Source organism: Macrobrachium rosenbergii, chromosome 4 (genome assembly GCF_040412425.1).
Source record: "Macrobrachium rosenbergii isolate ZJJX-2024 chromosome 4, ASM4041242v1, whole genome shotgun sequence".
Lineage (NCBI taxonomy): Eukaryota > Metazoa > Arthropoda > Malacostraca > Decapoda > Palaemonidae > Macrobrachium > Macrobrachium rosenbergii.
In genome coordinates this window covers 58,669,099-58,694,098 of record NC_089744.1, presented here as the reverse complement: position 1 = coordinate 58,694,098, position 25,000 = coordinate 58,669,099, and the positions used below count along the sequence as shown (strand labels likewise).

General features: G+C 33.8%; 1 protein-coding gene across 8 annotated transcripts in view; it reads right to left on the bottom strand.

The window, feature by feature from the left end:
• LOC136834961 (RNA-binding protein Raly-like) overlaps positions 1 to 25,000 on the bottom strand; it is a 732,807-nt gene that overhangs the window by 500,769 nt on the left and 207,038 nt on the right. The gene's annotated exons all lie outside the window — the stretch shown is intronic.

The following is a 25,000-nucleotide window of genomic DNA, read 5'->3' as shown; positions in this document are numbered from 1 at the left end:
GCAGCAATCAAAACTTAATTGGCTTTCCGAAACTCCCAGCCAACCTTTCAATACCGGCGCAAGTGCCTCTTCTAACATAACCCAAGCGGTTCGATTGATTCCCTTCGCTAATGGTGACATAAAAATTTATAGCAAAAACAATCAAAGGTAAATCCCGTCATACGGTGCATAAACACTGGACTCCTTCACCTGATATGGCTTGAGGAGTTGATCTTGCAAGCCCATCTTGCGCAAATGATCAACTTCATCGCCTGTCATTTCGCTAAATTACGTACCCTAGATCTTCATTCCAACTCCAAACCATAAACTAGCGTTTTTGTTTTCCATATAAATATACTAACAAGAGCAAAAGAGATAACGAGAACGGTATGAATTTAGTTTAGTTTGATAAAATTTAGGCAGTCAAGCCTTGCTTTATGAAGATGGTTCAAGGTCGAGCATGCACTTCGTAAAGAAATTACTATTGCTTTGTCTTACTTTTAAGCCACATTTTGTTCCTAGGTAAAGTAGAGTCTGTTTGTTACTGAAATGTGTAGTTTAGTAGATGTACAAGAGTATTACATAGCCTATATAAACACAACTAACGTGAACAGCCATTCATGCAAACAAAATCCAGTTTTCAAGCTTGGGCGATCAACGGAATAGAGAAAAGACTGTGAGAGGAAAGAAACCATACAAAACAAAGGGAGACAAAAACGGTGACTATAAAAAACGTCCATCCCAGGATAGGACTAAGCCAGGAATTACAAAGGATTGCGACGCACAGAAGTTAGCCATAAGCCACAACCGTTACGCTAAGGGGCTGGAGCCATATTATTTCCACTGGCTTTGCAAACGCCGAATCAATACCGGACTACTTTCACATCCAGATGCAGAAGACAGATATTCCCTTTAATAATAAGAAGAAAAGGCAGACCGGGTACGAAGTTCGAGTTATAACTTGGTAAACGTATCAAGTTATCTTTTGTTTGGCGAGTTGATGAACTAAAGAGCATGGAATGGATTTCATGGAAAGGTCATTGTTTTTAGTAAATTAAAGTAGGAATTGAACGGCAGAAAACTGAAGGACTCGTTTAAATTTTCTGACAATGGTTATGAAAGGTTCAAATTCTTTGTGACAGAACACTTATTCATCGTCCATATATATATATATATATATATATATATATATATATATATATATATATATATATATATATATATATATATATATATATATACATATATATATATATACATACATACATACATATGTATATATACATACATATATACATATGTATATACGTGTGTACATATTTACTGCATATACCCTATTACAGCTTCAACAAAGACCTGAGGAAATAATAAACCCACAAGCATTTACTCAGAAGAACGTTTCAATTCCGTTACTGTGCGTTAAAACAATGAAGCTGAAGTAAAACACTGAGAAGGCACAGCTGGAAACCGTCCAAACGGCCTTGAACGTGAATTAATTTCAGTATCATAAATGCGAAAATAATAGGGGCTTCTGGCACGAAATCTGTTGCTACAAGTATAAAAAAAAAAGTGTTGTCAGGGTTTGAAAAATTAATGTTAATTGTATGCGTATGTATGTTTGTATGTATGTATGTGTGAGTGTGTATGTGTATGTATATGTATATACATATATATATACACATATTATATATACATATATACATATATATCTCTCAGGTAAGTACATAAGCTGGAATTTTTTTCCTATTACCGATTTTCGATAGGCAGTTGATTTAAGGCGTTTAAGTGAGACATGGGAAGTTGCTCTTTAGGAATACCTAATAAGCCTCTCATTAATTTTTCAGTCCCCCTCGGGAATCTTAAAGCTCACTCATTAATCATGGATAATCTAATCATTAATCATAAAAAAACTCTCGTGTTCTCATCTCGATTAATATTAGCCCTTCTGCTCTGATTTACTTAGGTTGTTCGAAATAAGAATACGTGCATGAATTAACGCTTAATATGGTCAACCTTATGAAGAAAGTGCCGCTGAGAACTCTCTGTTTTTTATTTTGTTCCTTGCGGGCACTAAATGAACACCATTACAACAAGACACTCGTAAATACAATTCGAAGCAGATACATTAATTCACTAGTCATTAAGTGTCATCAACAAAACAGACTTTGCCAATATTCATAATATTTTGTGACGTCATATATCACGTTCACAGAGTATATTCCCCCAGTCAGACATACATCTCTCTTGAGTTACGACAAAACTAACTCCGTTAAAAACACTTTATAGCCTTCTTCAGATACAACCACATACACATGAATGTGTGTGTGTATGTATGTATATATGTATATATATATATATATATATATATATATATATATATATATATATATATATATATATATATATATACATACATATATATATATATATATAATATATATATATATTATATATATATATATATATATATATATATATATATATATATATATATATATGCATCCACATGTACAAGCAATGAACATATTAGAAAACTTTCCTGCAAAACAGGAGACCTAAGAATAAATCCTTTTAAAGCTGCAGCAACTAGCTAAAGGTAGCTGAATTACCAATCATCATCTACTTACACAGAGATGTAAATCCCCATACGACTCCACATATCAAGAGCAAAATGTGGGATAATTAGAACATTTATATTTTCAAAAATAGAATGTATTGTGTGATGATCCACCTAGACATATTTACAATATTTCATAAAAAAAAAAAACTGGTTTTGCACTGCATGATATTAGCCTATGTCAGCAGTGGAACAACTATAGATTATTGTAAAACCAGATGGGCTCCAATGGTGAGTTCTAACTCAGTGGCAGGTTGTAAGGCTGTTTATTGTTTGCAACTCAAGTTATGAGGGAAAGTCGGAAGAGAAGAGTAGGTAGGCACCTTAGGTAGGCACTCAAGTTTGTAGAACCCCAGATAAAGTACCAAGAAGGCAAAATTATTATTCTATTTTCGCAGCACAGTGGGATTATTTATATGTATACTCTGTTAATGGCAAAAGTAAAAAAATTGGTTGTCAAGAGGAAAAAGTAGTCAGTTTGTAGTTACATATGAAAGGTTATGTATGGGAGAAGCAGATGTGGCATCACTACTTTTGCCGAAGTTATGGAGTGCCAGACCTGTGCCAAAAGAGAGAAAAGATAAATGTTAAGAAGGGTATGTTTAGCCAAGTCTTCTTTATGAAAATGAAGCGTGGGAAGTAGAGCGTGGGTGTTGAACGCGCACTTTCAAAAGAAGAATCTTTTAAAATCAACTATCTGGAGCGACTGAATGGATGTTCTGCAATGAGAAAATAAGAATAGAAGTTCATGAATTAGATTCTGAGATAACAATGAAAAGAAAATCAAGGAAAAGCGTCAATGGCATAAAGCTGCAAGTGTTTGATGGTTAGGACGTTGTCAACTTAGGGCATTAGTTTTTATAGGGCGTTTGTGAATGGGTACCTTCCGTCGGTGAACGTTATGAGCGTTTTCACAAAACAGCACTTGCATTGATTCAGCAGCTGAAAAATATAACGGACAATGAATTCGACATTTCTTTTTAGCAGCAGTATTTTACAAAAAAAAAAAAAAAAAATACTGCAAGATTCTACTCTACATAAATAAACACATACATACTACCATGCCCCGTTTTCTTTTCAAAGAGGGAGTTTAAAAAATTGTTTACCTTTCTTCTTCTAAGCTCGCCTTTTAGGGATAATGTTGACCGCCTCGTGTCCTTTTCCACTCGGGGTGCGGCTCCCGAAATGTTTTTTTATTATTTCATTATTTCTACTTTTATAAAGATTCATTCAGTTGAGTCACTTTAGATCCTTACGATGGGGAAAGGATGCGACTAGGTAATGAATTGTTAAGCGAGACTGTCACATCTTATCCTACGAAATTTGTGTTAAAACACACCAACTGTATATATATATATATATATATATATATATATATATATATATATATATATATATATATATATATATATATATATATATATGCCTGAATGAGTGGTAGAGCATCCTCCACTCAAAAAAAAAAAAACTCCAAAATCTTGATTCAGATTCTCTTGGGATGGTATAAAGAGCAGGGAGTCGGGAACTGGTTAATTCCACTTGACAAGACAACTTCTGGCGAACTTAGAAGAGAACTTAATGGAAAGAACCTTGTCTTACAAGCATGAAAAGAACCGTTGAAGAGAGGCTCCTTTTTTCCATGCTTTTTTTTCGAGAAGTTTCAAGGTCAGTTTCTAAATAAACTATTAGTAAGAATATGTGTACTCGATCTTTTTTTGGATTAATGGCTGATATTTAACAAACCAAATAACTGCCTGTAAAATGAGGGCGAAGAACAAAGGATATCTAGACTGCATTGGGGCCGTTCCTCTCTTCCCGCCGATCCAAAATCCGCTTCCACTAAAACGAATAAACGGAAAAAAAGAAACTAAAAAGTATTTCAACTTTATACGTGGCCGGTGGGGAAACTTTTTGAGCCGTTTGATTTGTCGCCCGGGCGGGATTTCCCCGAGAGGAATTGAATGGAGGGGGAATAAGAGTGGCACGTCGGTCGGTTTGCTCCAAACTTTAAGAGTCGTTACCGCAAAGGGGTGTCACACCTGTGTGATTGCCAGGTGGGTGGGGGAGGGCAGGGCAGGGCACCGCCTTCATGATCCCATACTATGAGCAGGCAGGTCAAGGTCGCTGCGCAGGTGATCACCCAAGGTGAGACCACCGAATGTTCATTAAATCGGAAGAGGAATGATCAAAATATTTTCTGGAAGTATATATAAGTATGTATATATGTATTTATGTATGTGTGCATATATATATATATATATATATATATATATATATATATATATATATATATATATATATATATATATAAATATATATTATATATATATATATGCATACATACGCAGTATATATATTTTATATATACATATATATATTATATATACACTGTATATGCATACATATATATATATATATATATATATATATATACACACACACACACACACACACACACACACACATATATATATATATATATATATATATATATATATATATATATATATATATATATATATATATATATATATATATATATATATATATATAGTTTGTGATTGTGCGTGTGTGTAAATTAAATTCTAAAACAGTGTTTTCATTGGTGAGATTCATATATATATAGTGTACTCTAATTCAAAAGCGGTAAGGGGTATCCTATCATATTTCATGTTCTTTGGCCGAAATCATTCGTTGGTACTTACGCTCATTTTATATGCCATTAATTGTATTTTAGTAATCATAAGACCCGGTATAGAACAGGGTAACCACTTCTACTGACAACGAAATATGCCCTTCATAGCAAAAAATGGTTCATATGGAGAAAGCTACGCTCATAGATATATACTATACATGTTATGAGATAGGGAAGGTGGATAATTAGAGATCTCATCTTATTCGTTGAATATGACATACCATTCACCTTCACTGGTATTAAATAGGTAGTCATAACATCCTAAGGAAGATCCTTAAAAGGGAGAAAACTTTCACAACCACAAACATAGTGGCTGGTGATTCGCGTTACAATTTAATTTGCAAAACATGGTTCCCTTCCTTTATTAGCTTCCCTCGAAGGAAACGGGATTCAAAGGAAATCCTAATTCAATTAACAGGTAGTTCGTGCAGAGTTACCCTTATTAACAAACCAGTCGTAAACAACACTTCCCCCCTAATACTTTACTGGGAATTAAGGTAATTGATTTTAGGTTAAAAGGGGCTGCTGCTATAATTCAAATATTCTTCGTCCAAAAGAAATACCTTGTAGCTGAAAAACATTAAATGGGAGATATACTTCGATGTTCAGCTTTGAACCAGCGGCGTTTACACCATAATTCAAGGTCAACAGAAAGTTATGAGGCATACCTCCCCACATAACCCCAACCAACACTCACACACACAAACACAATCACTCGGGAAAAGTAAGTTCTGAAACGGTTGCCCAGTTTCCTGGCTGGAGTCGGGAGACTCGAAATTTAAAAGTAAAAAAGAAACACAATTAGGAAAAAGAATTTTTACGCAATTTAACGGAAAGACCAACTAGCCTGTCTAGAATCTCACTGGGATCTATTTCTTACAGCATATTCTAAAGTCAGTTGTCGGCATTGAGGCGAGGATTCCCCTTCCCCTCACTACACACAGCGAATAACTTGCGAGACTTTTTTTTTTTTTAATGAGAAATACCCAAACAGACATCGTTTGGTATATGAAGTCCAAAAATGTACGGAGGCGTCCGATATACAGTTATATAAAATAAGTTAGGTCAAAAAATACTATCTCTAAAGGTAGTGAGAACATTACCTGTGACTTCGAACATAAACCGCTTTCAGTGCAATCAGTGTGAATGACCGAACTCTGACCTAAATCTCTATATTCTTTAATTCGGTCACTTTACTCAGTTTACATAGCTAACTAAAGTCGGACACAAAATTGCATATTCAGTGATTGCCGTTACAGAAACTGGATTGACATAAATATGTTTTGCAAAAATTTAGTGAATACAAACGATATAGATCGCTAAAACAAATTATTCTTACCTACTCACTAATAGGAATATTTTCATATGAGTAACTAGACCAACTGTAATGTAACCAAACCCTACAGCCACTGGTAATTTTTTTTTCTTATATTCCTACTACGACAAATATCGGTATTGTCATTAGTAATAAAAATTATTCTGATATCTTATTATGCACTGGTGCCATAATTCTGATGGTATAACGAACTTCATTTCAATCCACTACGAAACAAAGGGAAGAGCATAAATTTTATTGAGTCCCTTAAATCACGATAAATGATAACTAAAAACATATCTAAAAAGGTATTTGGAGCTAAATAGGCGGAATACGACTGGATAAAATGACAAAACACGACTTATCTTACAAGCGGTTTTACTGCAGAACGAGATTAATTAAGCAGCGTCCATAAAACATACATACATACTTAATAAAGAGAATACATATAAACGTACATACATAAGAAAGATAATACAGAGTAAACAACTTTCCTACTTCGGCAGCTGATCTAGAACGAAAAAAACATCCCGGCGTCTCATGCGTAACGATAAGAGCAAAGCTCTCTATTTTTTCGGAAGGAATAAATGCTGAATTTACATTACAAACAGTGACACGCTTAATCATGGATTTTTGTCCGCGTTGGGAACAAACCGTGTTGTTACTCAGGTACTTAAGAAATTCTCCGACAGCCACTTTGTACTTATTTCTTTCTGTATGTGTATATATATATATATATATATATATATATATATATATATATATATATATATATATATATATATATATATATATATATATGTATATATGTATATATATATATATATATATATATATATATATATATATACATATAGTTTAACCTTATACAATAAACGACTGAAAACCTAACAAGGATATTAAAACATACTTACACACACACATATATAGCTGATCTATAGGTGTATGAAACTCCAATTACAATAAGATATAGCATGTCAAATTGCGTATTACGTCTGTGTATGCATATATAATAAATAAATAAATAAATACATAAACGTGTATATAAATATTATATATATATATTATATGTATATATATATATATATATATATCTATCTATATATATAATCTATGTGTATATAATATATATATATATATATATATATATATATATATATATATATATATATATATATATATATATATATATATATATATATATATATATATATATATATATATATATATATATATATAAAAACCCCGAGGCTCAATAGGAGAAGAGGTACCAGCCCTCGAGCTGGTGAGTTAAACAGTAGGCCCTAGCGACACACTGGCCATGTCATAGGCACTGGGACCTGTCCTCCAACTGGCTGTCGGCCTAAGGAACAGGAGATCAGCGCCTGCCCTATGAGACTACAGAGGCCCAGGAGGAATTTGATATATATATATATATATATATATATATATATATATATATATATATATATATATATATATACCTTTAATGACAGTAACAGCACATCAAACTGCGTTTTACGTCTCTCTCTCTCTCTCTCTCTCTCTCTCTCTCTCTCTCTCTCTCTCTCTCTCTCTCTCTCTATATATATATATATATATATATATATATATATATATATATATATATATATATATATATATATATATATATATATATATGTATATATATATACATATATATACACATATATATGTACTTATGTATTTATGTACATATATGTATATATATATGTACATGTATATTTATACATACATACATACATACATTATATATCTATATATATATATATATATATATATATATATATATATATATATATATATATATATATATATATGCCTGTATAAATGCATTTTTCACGTGATATACATACATGTTAATATAATCTTATGGGCGAGCGAGGTAGTTTTTTGTGAAAGTATCCCTGAGGCCGACAGTGGTAGGCATATACAGGTATGTACAATGACCTCAGGGTGCAAGAGAAAAATAATCTGACGCAGAGCGGTCGGTATGCTCTGTGCTTATAGCTTCCTAGTGAAGCTACTATCTTGAATGCGACTTCATATAGATATATCCATGTATGCATCTATATCCACGTATGTATGTATTTACGCATGTATGAAAGATAAGTTAATACCTCCTTACACATTCTTAAAGGTTGCTTTCTCTATGTTTAATCTTTGCGCTTTGCCGCAGCCTGCTGCTCAGTTCATTTTAGTAAACAAGTTATTCCTTTATGTACCTGAAACAAAGGTATTATCCTAACCTGTAATACACAGTAATTCATGACATAAGGACGCTCTCTCTCTCTCTCTCTCTCTCTCTCTCTCTCTCTCTCTCTATCTGACAAAAACTGCAAGTTTAGCAACAATTAGAAGAGAAATCACTACTGTATATGCAATTACAAGAATAACGGAAACCTTTAACAATTCAAACATTCTCATACTTCAAATAGAGAGAAACCATTGCGATTAACCGGCAAATTTACATGTGACCACATCTTATGCTCTTAACTTAGATTTAATTTATCAACTCCCTATTATAAAAAAAAAACACGCATTTTATAATCATGCAAGCAAAGTACGGACCAAGTAATACAAATTATGGTTTTGGTGCATAGGAAACTGTAAGGTAAATCAGTTCAAACATCGAATAATTTTATGATCAAACTAATTTTTATCGGACTATCAATATAGTAGTGGCTTTTATAAAATATAGTAATGGCTTTTAATTACAAGAATCGATTCTCAAAGTGGTGCTGTTATTTCTGAAAGGGTCTCATGAATTTCTGACAACTATAAGAACTCATTCATAATGCATTATTAATAAAAATACTGCATTGGATTACTGAAGCACATAAAAATAAGCTAGACTTACAATTACCTCTACCAACGAAGTGTCCGCCTGCCTATGTATTCTATGTACGTAATTCGCCAATATCAGTACTTGATTAAACATTAAAATACGGACCAAATTACAGGACGTGAGTCAGCATAAATTGTAAGTCTCCTTCATGTAGCGAAAAATGCATATATTCAAAATCAATCACCACGAGACCGAAAAGTTTAATATATACACATATATGCATATATATATATATATATATATATATATATATATATATATATATATATATATATTGGGGGAATCAGTGATAACTAGAAAAATCTGGGAGTCCTTTTTTTTTATTTCATAAAAGTTATATTTTGTAAGCCTTCATATTGACTGAAAATATACACACATTCACAGAGTAGATACAGGCGGCATTACAGAGTCCGCAGATGAGACCGTGCTAGTGTGTACAAGGCTAATCCTACCAGGAGTTTAGGGCTAAAAGACCTATGTTCACAAGCCCACAAGAGAGGGAATACTTACTGTTTACCAGTGTCTTGTAATACTCTCTCTCTCTCATCACTGATACTCCTGGTCCTCTTGCTCCTTCTTGTATAATATCGCATTTCGAATTCGTCCTTTGCTCCGTGATTACTCTTCGCAAATTTATAATTAAATATCCTAACGCCTCTTTGCTTTTACCTGAATAATAAACACTTCAATGGTCTTACTTCCTAATTATCATGTACCGCATTTCTCACCTCATCCTTTCTACTTCCATTCCTCCTTCTTCTGTAACGCTATCCTGGTCGTATCTTTTCCCTTCGTCCCTTTTATTTTTCAATATTTCACCCTTCCTTTATTCCTATTCATTACCTATCCCTCTTCCCCACTGCATCCTTCTCTTAACCACCTCTCTCTCTCTCTCTCTCTCTCTCTCTCTCTCTCTCTCTCTCTCTCTCTCTCTCTCTCTCTCTCTCTTCTTTTGTTTTATGTACCTGCTGGGTCTTCATTCGTCCTGTTTGTTGTTCCCCTTCCAGTTGCTATTCCCTTCCCTAATTACCCATCATTCGATTTGGTTTCCCAATTCCTTGCAGTCATCGTTGTCGTCGTCTTCCATTGTAAGTTGGTGCAAGCTCCCAGCGTCGCCTTTCTCTCCACGTCCCGCGGTTCATTTCTTCTTCTTCTTCTTCTTCTTCTTGATTTCGGGTTTTCGCTCGCTAGCCTCCGTCTTTTCTTGCTGGTTTTGCTATTCACGTTTCTTGGCAATCCATTTTATGCCTTTGGGTTACTCTGGTTCGCTTCCAGTTATTTTCTCCCTTTGCCTACTCCCTTTTTGTCCTCGTTTTGCCCACCATCAATCTTCCCTCAGCCTTGTTTACTCTTCCCTCTCCCTCCTGTTCTTCTTCGTTTTTATCGCTTGTCCGATTCGTTGGCTTTGTTCTATTTTCCGCTCCATTTCGCCCTGCACAGAGAATTTAATCATTGCATTTATTCATACGCTGTGCATGACCTACAAGTTCTCAAAATTGGTGTTTTATCATATCTGTACCTTGCGGACAAGTTTACTTTATTTCCTGCACTCCTGCCAGACACTTCGCATTCTGATTAGCTAATTTTCAATGACATGTACCATAGGTTTTATCTCTCTCTCTCTCTCTCTCTCTCTCTCTCTCTCTCTCTCTCTCTCTCTCTCCTCCTTCCCCTCTCTGCAATTAGAATTCAATCTATCCTTCATCTTGCAATCACCCAAGTGAAATTGTTTTTCCTTTACAATTTCTGCAGTCTCATCTTCAACCTAATTGAAGATGGTTAATGTAACATATTCATGATTCGTAACAAAATATAGAGGGAGACAGGGCCACTTTCCCGCATCTATTTCATTAGATTATTTTCTTTTCCCTTTTTTTTTTTTTTTTTTTTTTTAGCTCCTCATTCTTCAGACTTATAAAGTTCCCCTCGTCTTTTCTAATGAAACAAGCACATTCAACATTTTTCTCTTGTCGCACACTTCTGGCAGATTCAAGCTCTTTCTCACCTTTCATTATGTCTCGAGATGAAGATTTAAAATGGAAACGCGGATCTATATTCATATTTCTAGCAGTGTGGTTTGAAAAATGAAGTTTAGGAATTTGTTAACATTCACTAAGCCCCATAAATTTTTCACATTTAACTACTGAAAATAAAATTAATGTCTTACATTGTAGTTAGCATGTGATTTTCAGAATATACATAAGCGTACTATATCACCACAGCATCGTTAATACATTATATATGTGTATATATGTATGTATGTATGTATGTATATATATATATATATATATATATATATATATATATATATATATATATATATATATATATATATATATATAATAGGTGATCAAATTATTAAGATAATCATTCTTAAATCTTGAATTTCCAAGTAGTTTCTTAGGCATCTTCAACAGTTCAACTGTAATAAGTTTGAATTCGGCAGTTCAACTACCATCTCTTGAAAACAGGACCCGAGTCCATTTCGAGTTACTTCTTGAAAGTTTGGCTCGGTCCTCTCCGGATCACCTTTAAAAAAATACTCGAAGGATATTTCAATATTCTACATTATAAGACTGGAAGAATATTTCAATGCTTTTCACTCTACAGTCCATCATTCAGTTTCGAATAGGAACTTAAATGAGTTTTTAGAGCTAAAAAGTTACTAATACAATTTTAGACGAAGAACTCATTTTTCCTCTGCATAAAAACTATTAAAACGGTAAAATTAAATCTGTTAATTGTCATTTCATTAGAAAAATAAATTTTGTTCTTCGCGACTGCAATTTACAAACCTGCATTTTGTATTCATATTCACACATTTTTTTTTACGCTAACGCAAATTCTAGCCCTCTTACTCAAGTAAAATTTCCTTATACCTCTGTTTAAATCTTGTGAACAAATTTCAAAGTCCTCCTGAAACAAATGTTAAAGATCTAATTTGACACACATATAACTCCTTATCTATTCATTTAATAGATAAATGAATCTACTAACAGCGAATATTATGGAGTCATTAATTCGTAGTGGTACGATAAATACACCACAGTGTACTCCATCACTAATAAATATTCCTACATTTACAATTATTGACCTCTTTGCCTCTCCAGGTTAGCCGACTACCTACGCTGTCATCCAAGTTGAACCTTAGCACATTCATAATCATTAGTCTATGCGCAATTGTCCTTTATCTGTGCAATCATGCATTTTATGTCATCATTTTTTATCTTATACACAGCTTATGTAATTTTACATCAAACCTATTTCCCCTTAATTCTTTGCTCTTTTCCTGTTCATTCATCCCAAACAAATTTCCAGCAAAGCGTCACCATTTAGAATTGTTTTAATGTACTTCGCCTCAAAAACAATTGCATATGAACTTTAACTAAATCAACCTAATAAACAATAAAACCGGGATGAGAAGTCACTTTACAGGTTCTATAGTTCCACCTGTTTACATAATGTGCATATTGTGGACACGAAATTACACCCACACATACACGCACTCAGATATATATATATATATATATATATATATATATATATATATATATATATATATATATATATATATATATATATAAATATGTATATGTATGTATACACACATATATATATACACACACACACATAAGATGCCCCTGAAATAAAGAACTGACGTGAACTCTCCTCTGACAACTGTTGATGATTGTATAAATCACTCTGGTTTCAATTAAATGAGTTTGCTACCAGTTTTGATGTAAGCTAATCAATCATCTGAACCCTTTCAATCAACAGTTAATGAGCATCTGAATACTCATCAGTTATCTGTGACTATAATCAAGTAATAATTGCAGTTTCCAAGGTCTGCTCTAAATGGCTTCAGCAAATTTCTAATTTTCTGCTTTTTAATTAAGGACGCCAGTCTTTCGGGGCCAAACAACAGCTCGGAGTCGATACTCGTCTTTTTTCCTCTCTTTCGCTTTATCCAAAACCAGAAAATTTAATCAGCATAAGATACCACATGAAAAAAGAAAGTCTCATGTACATGATGAAGAAAAGTAATTAACAGACCTTCTCTATTGTCATCGAAAGACAAGAAGAGGAAAAAGTAGGCTAAAAAAGTAAGGAAAAAATTCTTACAATCCTTCTCTCTCTCGCTCTCTCTCTCTCTCTTACTCATATAAGTAATGAGAAATGACAAAAGGAGAAGGAAAAGTGAGCAGATTCTCCATTCTGTGAGTTGGTAACTAAGAACAATGCTTATTCATCCGCATGATGGGAGGAGGACTGGCAGGGTGAGGGGGTGGGGGAGTGTTAATCTAGAGCGAACATTTTTGGAATTATGAGCGACTGTGAATGGCAATGCTCCGAGACGGTAAAAAAAAGATCATAAATATTTGGAAAGGGGAGGAATGAACTGCATGGGTCGAAAGAAAAAAAGATAGCTAAAGTGAAAACATGCTCAATATAAACAAAATCGCTGCAAAATTTTAACTTGATAAATGGGCCAATATGAGAGAGAGAGAGAGAGAGAGAGAGAGAGAGAGAGAGAGAGAGAGAGAGAGAGAGAGAGGACGGGGTTTAGTAAAAGTTAAAGCAGATGATTTTCCGCATGTAATTATAAAAATACCGTGGCAAAAAAAATTAATTACCGAGTAAAAAAAGTACTGTACATCTACCCATGTTTAAGATATGCAGAAAAATGGTCTCTTTACAGAGTAACTTGCCAAAACTCTCTTCATTTAGTAACAAGAGAATTAGGCTGAATCATTATTACATAAGTGTTTTTACACAATTTGATACGCATACACAGACACACACGCATGCATAAATATATATATATGTATATATCACGTATCTTTTTTATCCCTAATAGCAACGAAACAATAAAATCATAGACACGCGCACACACAATATATGTATGTAGATATATATATATATATATATATATATATATATATATATATATATATATATATATATATATATATATATATATATATATATATTGTGTAAAAGCGTCTCTGATTTTATTTTTTATTGTTATTAGGGATAATAAAGATACGTGACAAGTAAAAATAACCAGTAGCTTCAATATACATACGTTATATATCTATACAATGTGTGTATGTGTGCGTCTATTATTTTATTTTTCGTTCCTATCAGGGATAAAAAAGATAAGTGGCAGGTAACAACAACCAGTGGCTTCAATATACATACATACATTATCTATTATATATATATATATATATAAATATATATATATATAATATATATATATGTATATATATATATACATACCTACATACATACATACATGCATACATAAAGCAATATGATTAGAGGGTGCGAATGGGATAGTCAGTTAGAAGTTTATTCGCGAAGTCCTTTGTGAAAATTATATCTCCAGAATGGCCTACTTATGCAAGTAGATCTGCCTTAACAATAGCGCTGACTATAAGTCAGCGCTATAGTTACTTGGTAAGCAAGAATGTTCTTCTTCGGTATCTACCGCAGTGACATTACGCAAAATTATACCTGAATTACACTCTTGATGGGAAAGTGAAAAAGAGACTACCGACTTATGTCTTGTCGAAAGTGAGACTAGTAATTTCAGTAAGCCAAAGTGACTTAAAAAAAGTGACTGAACAACAAACACGATCCGGAATTTCCTTTCGTCTAAAACAATAAACCCAAACATATCCTCGCTGTTGCCGGCAGATTGACGTTTTGATTGAATCACATCGCTTTGGCATTTCGGCTCGCCCGTCACTCTCCGCTTTTGAGAATCCTCCCAGTGGGATGTCCCTACTCCTCACCCCGAGGATGAAGGTCCCATGGATAGATGAGAGGGATTGGAAGAAGGGGTCAGTAAGGAAAGGCCTTGAAAGTGGAATAGAGGAGAGACAAGAGAGAAAGAGAGGACGGGAGGAGAATGGGGGAGGGGGAGAGAGGGTGAAGTAAAGGAGGAATGGGGAGGCAGGAACGTTTAACCTATTGCAGCCTGAAATCTGCTAAAAGGCCTTTGAGAACAACTGGGCGAGAGGACATCAAATAACGGGAAAGTGAGTGACGCCAAATTAATTAAATGGAACAGGAATAGCCTAAAGAGTTTCCTGTTTTGCCCGTTATAGCCGAATAGCCGGTTAAACGAGTTTAAGGGTTAGTAATCTAAAGCATAGCTTAAAAGGAAATGACATAAGCTATAACCATACTAACCGGGTATTATCAAAGTCGGGAAATAGTGAAATGATGACGCATCTTCTTTTCAAACAATTGTAGATGTGATAGTTTTGGAACTCTGCAGGCTTTAATCACTGACATTACAATTCACATATCATTATAGTGCTTAATCATATTCTTGAAGACAGTGGTTTTGCAGATATAAAAGATTCAGTTTATGGGATAATAATAATAATAATAATAATAATAATAATAATAATAATAATAATAATAATAATAATAATAATAATAATAATCTAAAACACATTTTGTTATTGCTTACTCCATTTAATTACAAGGTTTTTCAGCGTAAAACTTTTTAAAAATACAAACGGTTGTCTCTAGGGTTTAACTCAGTAAAACTGTCATTACATGTGTGTGTGCATGTGTATGTGCACACACGCAAGCACACACATAATATATAATATATACATAATATATAATATATACATATATATATGTAATATATATGTTATATATATATATATATATATATATATATATATATATATATATATATATATATATATATATACTCATATTGCCACACTGGAAAACATACACGCACACTTCAACCACATCATAGATATGAAATGACAAATTCATAATAACTAACTTAAAAAGAAAAAATGTGAGCGATAGCTGGTGTTGCTATTAAAAAGTGGAAGAAAGGCAGACTATCTCCCCCTGAGCATCTTCCCTCCCCTTGGTCTCCCTTTGCCTTTCGGCAGCCCAACACACAAGGAATGCCACATAAAAACAATCGAGAAGTTCCTAATTTCCAACGTTCAACTTCCTCTCCGCCGCTCTCGTATCTTAATATCATTTCTTTCTCTCTTTTTTTTTAATGAAGGAGATATCCAATCTATTCTACGACACTTCCAAATGAAGTTATCCGTTCGGAGGTAAAGACCTCCTCTCCCACCTCTTCCTTTGTGCTTGCCTTGTTAATTTATGTTCATACTTTTGAAATGTAAACCGCTTCTTTCCGTGGAAGCACCCGGAAAGCATGAAAATATTTCTCCTTCATCTTGAGAACTTATGGAAAAACTTGCTTTTTCCGAAGAGTATCGTGAATTCCATTACTAGGGAACGTTTAGCAATTTTTTCAAGTCTTTCATTCTTTCTTTTACTTTCACAATATGGAAGTCCACGCAAAAATAAATTGACTCCATTTAAAAATAAATTGACTCCATTTATTACTATATATAATATATATGTATGTGTGTGCGTGTGTATATATATATCCATATGTGTGTGTGCATTTATATAGGAAGTGTATGTACAGTATGTGTATACATACGAACAACATAAATTATACATCTACTGTACAAGCATTGGATTGTATTGCATTCAAAATTAGAAAAAAAATTATTTTTCAGCATCAAAATTTTCCAACTTGACCCAAACTACGGGGTGGTTATCGATCTTTTCATGTACACTTTTGTATCCAAAAAAATTTCTGAGCAATCAGTTTCCCACGTTTTCCAGTCTCCCTCTCTCTTTCTCCATCCCCTCCTCAAAATGAAGAAAGATAACAAAACGTCCCATACATTAAACAAACCGCTAAGTTACTGGGAAGCAGTTGAGTCTTTTACTCGCCATAAATGGGTGTATTTCCAAGAACGATTATCATCCCAAATCTAAAATTTTGTTACCTACTAACATATCTCATAAAAGGCATAAACACTAATTATCTCCGTTGAATAATGTGCCATTAGACTACTTCCATTACGAGCAACTGAAGCTGAGTTATGGACTCTCAATCAATTTCGCTCGGAAATGAAATGGTAATATCGGAGGGAGCTAATGAGTTATTATCATTTAACTAACTGATGTGACTGAGATTAGGCGGTGATTGTATTCGAACGCTCCCCTACGTGCTTCCAAATACGCGCACATATTAATACATTTTGTCCGCGATTATAAAATAATCATACACACTTACGTGGAGAAATGTGCAAACGCATCTGCTTATGAGTAAATGAGCAAACGTCTGTTTTGCAGGTCTTTGCCCTCATGGATGCACATTATTCTTGAATATATATATCTGTGATATTCGTGTATTGCCAAGTGGCGAATTTTTTTTCCATCGGCCCATACAGCCGTAGAAGCTAGATACACAATGGTGGATATATGCATTCTGAAGGAATAAGATGTGTATCAGGGTGTGAACAGGAAGTGAGCTAACGACTGGCTACGAATGCATAGTTGATTATGGTGTTTGGATACTACTAGAGTCAGCGAATAAAAGATATATTGAATAATGTTTTCAGAGAGCATGAATGTGAAAACGATTAATGGGAACTTTCGGTCAAAATCTGCAAACCTGAAATTACAATTAGTGTTTACAGCTGATTTAAGAAACATCACAGCTTTAGTTGCATTCAATTTTCATGAAAACTAGAATAAGTAATGAAACGGTGCAGAAGTTTTAAAAATGGTTAGGTAAAATTTGCTTGTTTCTAAGATAATGGAAACAAAAGCAAAAATACCTTCATGTCAGCCTTGGAACTCACAAGATCAAATGCAATCACAGAACACTGTTAAAGCACAATGCCTTATATCCTCAAAGATGAAAAACTGACATTGAATCCTCCAACAAACAACCAGGATGCTACTGAAATGAAATGTTTATTATTTTAAGGTTATGAAGAGTTGTGTGTGTGTGTGTGTGTGTGTGTGTGTGTGTGTGTGTGTGTGTGTGTGTGTGTGTGTGTTTTGTAGTTAAGAAGGTACCATTACTGATGGCCACCAGCTAGTTGAGAAACAAATAGAAGAGATTCTTAAATTCATTCTGTCACACAATATTCAAGAGTAAATCCATATAAACTTTAGTTTCCCGAGCCTACAATATATACTCGAGTTATGCAACACAATCTTACATTTCTGTAGTGGTTTTCACCCAAGTTTAGCTCATAGAGAGATAAAGTTCTTCAATTCAAATTATAGACCAAGGAGTTCAAACGTTATATATATATATATATATATATATATATATATATATATATATATATATATATATATATATATATATATATATATATATATATATATATATATATATATATATATATGTGTGTGTGTGTGTGTGTGTGTGTGTATAATGTATATATCTATATATATATATATATATATATATATATATATATATATATATATATATATATATATATATATATATATATATATGAGTGAATGTCTTATCTGAATTGTTTGCATTATTTAAAAAGAATATGCGATAACCCACTATCTTCTATGTACTGTACTTTTTATATGTTCTGAAAATCAGAATGTAATAATATTTATTCTTTAAACACAAACACGCACAAAACACTCACATATATAGGCTATATACACTGCATTTTGTTTTACTGAGCACCTCCATCTTTCTCTCTCTCTCTTCTGTTATTAGAAACAACTCCTTCGGGGAAGACCATCCATTGTCCCAATGCATTTTGCCGAATTAAAAGATCCCAGACATTTAACGATCTTTCCTTGATGGCGAGCATTCGATTAGGAAAACATCGCCACATCGCGATGGCGAAAATGCGTCAAAAACCTTTTACTTAATGATTCCGCCTTCCCATGAGACTCCTCCTCGCTTTCTAAAGAGACTCGAGTGAATTGAGAATTAGAACTAACGACATCTAAAGGTTAAATGCAAACAACACTCCTGCATCCTGCATGCACTAAGGCAAAGAGAACGCGCCTCTCGTTCTTTCGAACTAACCTAAGAAATCACGCACTCAGATATAAACACATTCACACATGCACACACACACACACACACACACATATATATATGTATATATACACACACACAGTATATGTATATATACTGTATGTATGTGTGCAAATATGTATATATGGGTGTGTACAACCATATACACCAAATGAGCTAGTAGAAAAAGGACGTATCCATCATAGTCATCTTCTTGTTTAAGATGTCTGTTTTTAACTGTACACTCACATGATTCATAAACACACACACACTTGTACAGTAAATTCTTTTATCATTTACAAACAATAATCCTAGACTAATACATTCCTACAGATAACTGTATAATTTCTTTGAGAAAATCTGCCTAAATTGTGACGTTTACTGTATATAAGTACTAATTCAGCCTATTAACTATTTTCAGATTATTTTTAGCGTTACTTATTATACACAATTATATAGTTACCGACAATGGGTCACAAATGCCTTTTGTCGCTCGAGTATTACGCGAAATTACTGCAAATTCCAGTATGAGTTTAATAATGCCCTGGTGAAGGACAATTTTATAACATCTTATTTTATATTTAACATCAAATCTGTAAATGCAGTTCTTTGCCAGTCTTTTATATCGTAATTCTATCCTCTCAAAAACGTAAAATACAGAAGAATATAAAAAAGATCGCCTTCCCCAACGCGCAATTTTACCACGGGCTTAATGAGAATGATAAAGTCCCTGCAATGCAAGAGATCAATTCCGACTTTTTTTCTATTTACTGAAACTTTCTGGTCTTGGTAATTAGGAGTTTAATTCGTTTGAACCGAGGAATCCTTTCGGCTTTGGCCTTACAAAGGGCCGTCACATTGCAATTCAACCTTTATAACATTCCTCTGAGATTATTATCTTTAAGCAAAATGAGACATACACACATACACACACACACACACACACACACACACACACATATATATATATATATATATATATATATATATATATATATATATATACATACACACAAAAACATATATATGTATATATACATCTAAAATTACGCACTATCTGTTCACGTAAAATAAGGATCTAAGTTCTAAAAATTTTTTTAACCTAGCTAAATCTAAGACACTCATGTGTACACACACATATATACATATATATATATATATATATATATATATATATATATATATATATATATATATATATATATATATATATATATATATATATATATATATATATATATATATATATATATATATATATATATATATACAACTCCACGTATATATACTAACAAAGGGCACGAGCCCCTTAAGCTAAAACCGTCCAATGCACAAAGAGCTCCAAACACCTACACGGAAGGTTCACCAGCGGTCTGTCGAATAAATCTACGCGCACTACACAATTCACTTCTATCTTGCATGCACGCCTTTGCTTCCTGAATTCTGCATCCCCTGATACCTCTCTCACACCATCCCCTTTTTATGCCTTCATCCTCATCTCCCTCCCAACGCTTCCGAAGTGCGTATGTTTTTCACCAGACTATCGTCCTTCATTCTTTTCAAATGATCAACCATCTCAGAACAGCACCTACGCTACCCTACCATCTCAGAACAACACCTACGCTACCCTTTTTACCACTCCTACATACCTCACACCTTCCATTATTTTTGTACTAGAAATACTTCATAAAAAGTTGTTGCCACTTTCTTTAAATTTCACCCAGCATCCATACATTACTTCCGTGGAGGAAAGTTGATTCAAGAATCTGTTCAAACATTTAAACCGTTAAATCAACATATATTCTTTTATAAAATATGTTTTCATAGTTCAAAACTATAACCACGATTTCTCAACCATGGATTGTATATTATTCAATAATTTCTAATAACATCCTTTCTTTAGTAACCATATATTCTGGAATATCGACCTGAAAAATACCCAGAAATCCATATGCCAGTCAAATTCATTGTATTTTAGTTTCACATCAGCATGCATTAATATGAACTTCAATAATGCTGTGCTACTCCATTAGGACTTTCAATCTTTTCTCACTTTCAGCTAACTTTATTCTTACTAACAGGGGAAAAATACTTGCACTTTCCATCACAATGGCATACAAAACATATGTAATATTTCCCTGGCTTGTATTCACTTTCTGACAGCAGGTACAATGCCAATACAATTACACAATCTCATCAGAAGTAATTTTCTAACCATCCTTTCTCTTACAATCTAACAGCTGCTCAATTCCATTCCCAATCACACAGAATCAGGACAGTTCTTCTGATAGCCCTCCTTTCTTTCTACCCATTCAGCCAATGTTTTAAGTTCTTTGATACTCTCCTTTAAACTTGATGCATGAAACGTCCCATAACCTGCATTTCTCTCTACGTTTTGTTCAACTAGAGGACTCGTTCCATTTGTTTTACTAATTATTCGTCTGCTGCCCAAACTTACAGTTAAGGAAGTACTTTTGGTGGGACTGCCGTTCTGATATCTATCTGTGACGAATTTTCTGTCTGTTTGCTTCTTTGTCATAGATGAAGATTTAAAATATAATGAATCGAAAAGACTACACTATATTCAGCCCCTGTAGTACTCTGTTTCATTTTTATACGCAAGGCTTGTTGTGTTTGTATAAATAAATTCCAAATCGACAACTATGGTCAAATATAATAATGAAACACGGGCACAGATTTCTCTCAAAGGCAGTTAATTTCTAATTTTCTTTTCAAAATGAGATGAAAGTTCCCAACATTCGTTATTCACCCTCACGCACTGCACTTCACTTTTTTTCCTTCAGTCGACATTTACACCGTTTCTCTTTATCACATTTAATTTTGCTTGTTTGAAATTATATTTACGACATAGATTACATGAAACCCAAACTCGAAGAAAAAAGCGTACTGATAAAAACCTATATAAAGATATGGACGAAAATCCTAAAATCTTTACGGCACTTACTCTGAAAGCTAATTTTATCACAGTGATCTTTTTATAAAGGCTTATTTCAATCCGTGAGCGACATGGTAATTGCATTCTTAAATTACCATATCAGACCGAGAAGAGCGAACGGGGAAATGCCGATAAAAAGAGAAAGAAAAAACCGGAGGAAAAAAGGAGGACGTAAATACGCATCAGTTACCACATCAACATTGCGAGTTAACCTCTTTCATTTTCGGCCATTAATAATAGAAGCCCTGGTTTTATATTCCTGCCACGGAACTGCTTTCGACGGAAGAATGACAGCTCACGTCGGTGGACCAAAAAATCCTATTGACAGATTAAAAAAAGTAAGTAAAAAATGCGTACAACAAAACACTTTCAAACCGCGTGGCAGGTCGAGCTGACACGTGAATTTTTGCCTGAAACGGCGACTGCTGCCGCGTGAATATTAGGATGTCATTAACCGGCCAAATTATTTCGTCGATAAAGCAGCGTTTCTTTTCATTCTTTTCCCCGAGGATTGAATTTTGTCCTTTTCCTTCTCGCCACAGCCTTTCACCGAGTTATAATTTGTCACTTAATATTCCACCAATATGCTCCGTGGTAGAGGTAGGAGCATGACGCCCTGCATGGGGGAGGGGGACCGTTCCTGTCACCTCTATAAATTACTGAATATGCATTTTGAGGTGATGGAGAGAGGCCGTTTTTATCTATTCTTTATTTTTCTGTCTGTGTGAAGGGGAGAGACATGAAAGGGGTGGGGAAGGGGGGAGGGAGAACCAGGTGGCTATTGAAGTGTTGGTGATGGGGATGGTGCAAGCCTAGGAAGGAAGCAGCTCGGTGGAGCTTGGGGAGAAGGACTCGGATAATATTAGATTCCTTTGATTAATGGTTTAAAATTACAGTGATCTGAAAGAAGGGAGGGACATCACCAGGTTAAGATAAATGGCCACAGATAAGTTAGGAGAAAAAATGTAGGGTGTGCGATTAGTATGAATTAGTCACCCAATTCTAATGAATGTCGGTAATTTGTCACCCTATGCAGTGAAACGAGACATATGAATCACAAATCTTTATTATCCATATTTTTCTTCCTCCCTTTTTTTTCTGGAAAAAATGACAAAATCCTTTCGACATAATTCATGAGGGATATCTTCGTCTTGTCATTAAAATTTCATTAGGTTTAATAAGGCTGAATTTCAATGCTGCTGACTAAATTCACTTTGATCGCGAGACTCGTATTCCTCCCAAGGCAGAAATTGCCTAAAGGAAAGATACTGGAACAAAAGAGGGCTAAATTTCATAACGAATAAGTTCTGGCGTAAACCTATTATTAAGAATTAACAGAATATATTAATTAACACAACCTGATAGGCAGTAGACAGAATGGGGCTTATACTCGGAGGAAACGGTACAGTTACCTCTTGAATAATGGGCTGCTATAAAATATTCTGGGAAAATGGAAGCAGAGGAGAGTTTCAAAGCTCAAACATAATGGATTTTTGTGTGATTCTTATTCAAGTAAAAAAGTGCAATAAGAAGAATCATGGATGAATATACCGTACAATTAAGTCAAATAACAAAAATCAAATGAAAATAAGTTAAACATAACCAACACACACACGCGCTCCAATTTATAGACTATACCTCATATATATGATATATGATAATCCACTATATTGAGAACTAATATCCCCTTAACTTCGAATTCACTTCACCTCTGGCATAACTTACACCCAAAAGGAAATATATAAATACATCCATCCAGGCCAACATTCTAACGTACCCCTTTTAGGTTTTGGACAGAGATGACAATGAATTATCCATTCATCCATCGAATGATATAAGTTAATGGTCGCATGTATAAGTCAACTGTCTTCTCTGTATCAAACCCAACTGGCATATAGAGTTGAAACCCAGCTACTTGTCATATATAATTCCCTTAGGAGTTATTTATTAACAAAATAAAGTGAATTCGATATCAAGACTTATTTTGTAGCTTAATGTTTTATAGTGTAAAAGTCACGCGTTAAACAGTGGCAAGTCTATCTCGCATACAACGCCCCTACACGCGCGCATATGTATATATATATATATATATATATATATATATATATATATATATATATATATATATATATATATATATATATATATATATATATATATATATATATTATATAAGCTGATCAGTGTTCAAATAAACAGCCTCCAAAATTGCGTAATTCACTTGGAGTTATTAATGAAATCTATTTAAAACCATTTAATCTAAACACAAATCAAAACTTTTACTATGGCTTTTATTCAGGCGGTATTGTGATACCGACCAGGCCACTTTCTCCTCTTAATTGCGCTACAAAAGTCAATTACTCATTGATTCAACAATGCAGTGACTGTTATTTTCCAGCTCTGGAATTCTATTCCCGCTTCCGTTTTCTCGCTTGTCTTCTTCGTTTTCAAAGCCCGCTCTTCCTCCTCCAATTCAAATTTCTCGTTGCCCTCGGCCCTGGAGCAACACATTATTGTCGTCATTTCCCTAAACAGCGTAAACATGCCAAGACCCGGGCCGTTTTCAGCCATTCAGCGCTTAAGACAATGAAAAGAGGGAGTTGGAGTTGTTGGACAGCAAGACTGAAGATAACAAAAGGGA